The sequence below is a fragment of the Austrofundulus limnaeus genome, unplaced genomic scaffold (assembly GCF_001266775.1).
Source record: "Austrofundulus limnaeus strain Quisiro unplaced genomic scaffold, Austrofundulus_limnaeus-1.0 Scaffold529, whole genome shotgun sequence".
In the NCBI taxonomy this organism is placed as follows: domain Eukaryota; kingdom Metazoa; phylum Chordata; class Actinopteri; order Cyprinodontiformes; family Rivulidae; genus Austrofundulus; species Austrofundulus limnaeus.
The window spans coordinates 308,277-311,851 of record NW_013952931.1 but is presented as its reverse complement, the minus strand read 5'-3'; positions in this window follow the sequence as shown (position 1 = coordinate 311,851).

The following is a 3,575-nucleotide window of genomic DNA, read 5'->3' as shown; positions in this document are numbered from 1 at the left end:
ATTTTTACCTTCTTTCTCATTTTATATTTGTTGAGCGATGCATTTGTGGAACTGACTCATAATAATTATTCCTTTTTCCATTTTTTAGTATTGAGTATTTCCTTTACTCAAGAGGAGGGGATGTTATGGAATACTGATTATGTATCACCTTGACACTGTCAAATTGTTCATATCTTATGATATCGTCTGAACGTCATCATCAAGCTGACCTACTTCATGTACCAGAACGAGGCACATTCTGATTGGTTATTCACTATCACATAATGATAACTGACAGTATAACATTGCTTGCCCGGCCTATGACAGCCGGGCCCACATCTTACAGACTTCGTGATTGCTTTCTGTTTCATGTCTGCCCATCAATAAATGACTTTATAATCACACCCGCAAGACTTGTCTTTTAAACACCCTTTTCGCCGTGTTTCTGACRATCTTTGCCGCGACAGGAAACATCATCACACACTTTTCTGTTAGTCTCCAGTGTTATGGCTCATTGAACCACTATACCTTAAAATAGCAACACAAAAATGCCAAGTTTGTGTAATCGGAGTTTGAAAATGACAGCTTCACCCGCTGTCACTATGTTAAACTCCTTTGGTACTGCAAGTATTTTTTTTTACATATACAGTGAATTAATCAGGCTGTTATTTGATCCTTTATATCCCTGTGAAGATTAGGCCAGTGTCAGTACAGGATTACTTTAGTAATTCATGTAATACTGCTTCACCACAGTTAATTTCCCTGTGGGTGAGGGGCAAGCGTTTGAGTAATAAGCCAGTGCCAGCTCCCAAACCACAGTGTGTCATTCTTCCACAGTTTTCTATCTCCTTAACATATTTGGTATGCAAAGACACAACATTTTTGTATGTTAATGGCCTTCTTGAGTAATTATTATGGGCATACAGCTCCAGTGATTGAGGTGTGGGTCCTTATTTCCATTGAGCAGCCAGTTGCTGAATACAAATAGCACATTTGTATTTGTCTGAAATTAAACAGGAAAGTTGAGTTCTGGTCATCATTTATTGTCTTATGTCTAAATGTTATGTTGCTACAGGAGGAAGTAGCAATAATTAAAGCTAAAAATGTAACTTTATTTAAATTTAGACTTGTTTTGTGAAGTGTAAAAATTGTGGCCCCTTTCACACTGGAAGGTTATGACCTAAAAAAAATAGCCAGAATGTGGAGGGATTATTTGTATGTTTGCATGATGGCGAGTGATAGGTCCACAATGGTTTGAGCATGCACAAAAGGTTTGTTAATCATCATTGAATCAGAATCTTGGGACTTGTTGTTATGCATATATACAGTACATGTGTATATGTTATTTTGATGTGGACCCATATTCCCGAGGGTGGCTTTGGTTGTTGAGAATGTGAAACAGGACTGGCTCCTCTGGCCTCATGCCTACTCTACCCCTGAGATTATAACAAGAACATGAAAACAGCCCAACACAGATGAGATAGTAATGCCAGGATACAATGTGGTAATACCATGGGAGTGCATCTCAATGATGTAAAAAATAACAGGAAAAAACTTGTCAATACCAAGACTGTAGCAGCATCATGATTTCTTTCACAATAAAGGTGGGTTATTAAATTTGCTGCCATCATGTTCTGAAACAGAGATGCCTGCATCCTGCCAGAATGCCACATCCAATTTATTAGCTGTCCCGATTGGGCTCAGATAAGGTCAAAAAAAACAAAAAACACCAATCATAAATAAATATTGACTGATGCAAACGAGAGAGCAGTATGGTTAATTTGTGAAAAAAACAGAAACATTTTTAAGGATTACAATTTAAATCAGCAGAATCGAACATAACAGAAAAAGTACAACCACATCAAAAGCTTCCTTGATGAAACTTTAAAATCAACACAATATTTTTTCACTAACATTTGAACATTCAGCAATGAAGCAGTCAAGAATATCTTTATTATATTTTACATAATAGTAAAAACGAGCAAGTTATCTGATTGGGAGTCTACCTGACCTGGCCCTTGCCTTCCTAGTTCCACTCAATTCTAGTTTCCCTTCACTGCTCCATCTGGGATTTCTCTAATAGACAAGGATTTTATCGGGAGCATTTCAGTCAAAGAACAAAAGGAGGAGTTGTGGATGACAATGTCGATTTTCTGCGCAGTGTCTGTTTGTAGCTTTTTTAATAATGGCAGCAGAGGAAATGAATGAAGGCAGTCCGTGTTGACAAGGATTCAAAATGAAATTATTATTTTTTCTCACAAAGCATGCAACACTCATTTACAGCCGTCTCATTCAGCTTGGTACTTCTCTCCTCTCAGGAGGCATTTAGGTGCGGGTCTACTCGGTTCTAGGTGATTTTCCACGGTAACTTGTGTCCCCGCTCTGTGGGGGTAAAAGTAGGACTCTGAAGCTGCGGTTTAACGTTGTTCATTCTGTGCTACAGCTATTGACATAAAAAGTCTGATATTTAATCTGTAAATACTGCTACAGCAAACCTTTGCTTATAAATGCAGTAAAACTAAACCAAAATGATTTTCTTATAAATGAACTTACAGTTACTGCACATTTTATGCCTAGGGGTGTGAGTAAATATGTTATTTTTTCCTTACGGATCTAACTAAATGAAAAAACAGCATCGATGATAGTATCTTTATTGCACAAAATAAAAGTCAGACAACATATAACTACATTAAAAAACTGCTTTAAAGTCTGAACTTTACGGGAGCAGCTCTCCTGTAGCCACCAGCCCCTTTGACCTGGATAGCGAGGCAGCTGGTACCGATCGATGTCAGAGAAGGTGGAGCAGCGGTCTAGGAGCTCAGCTGGTCACTTGTCGAAGGTGACTCTGAACAAAAAAACAATAAGCCTTGAATACGGTCAACATTAATTACTAATTACAATAATTGTAGAGCTGGGGTTGTTGTTTTTTATCCTGGATCGCTAATTAGCAAAAGCTGCTAGCTTCTAACTAGTTAACATTGGAAACGAACATGCACAAAGGACACATGGCATTGGTACAAACTTTAAAAAGAAAAAGTACAGTTTCACAAATGAGACGTGTCCCACAAATTACGTTCAATATCTCATTAAATGCATGAAGCCCTCACCATTTGCAGATGTCTCTGAACTTTGTGAAGAGTCCAGTCTACTGTAGGGTTGTTCACAGAGCAAGCAACTTCCGGCTAGCCTCTTAGCCTAGCCTTCTTTACAGTGGAGCTGTCACACTGCGTACGTCGCGGCCAACTGTTAGCGATTGGGTAAATCAGATCCAATCATTTTAAACTTCAACAGAGTCCACGCCTCCAGGAAGCAATCACTTCTCAATAGCCAAGAGAGATAATTTTATACAACTCTCCTTGTTTAGCAGCTAATAATAATCATAATTAATGTTAATTATAAAACTTACATTTGGCAGAACTAAATTAAGCCTATTGGCCCAGCCTTCCACAACAGTCCCAGTTCCTCATGTAGCCCTTGGGAAAAATAGCTGCTCACCTCTGTTCTAATAAGTCTTGTAGGTCATTGAGGGCATAACAGCTTTGCCGTCCACTGTGAAGGGGTTCTTACTAGGAGGGTAACCTTTATAGAGATCAATG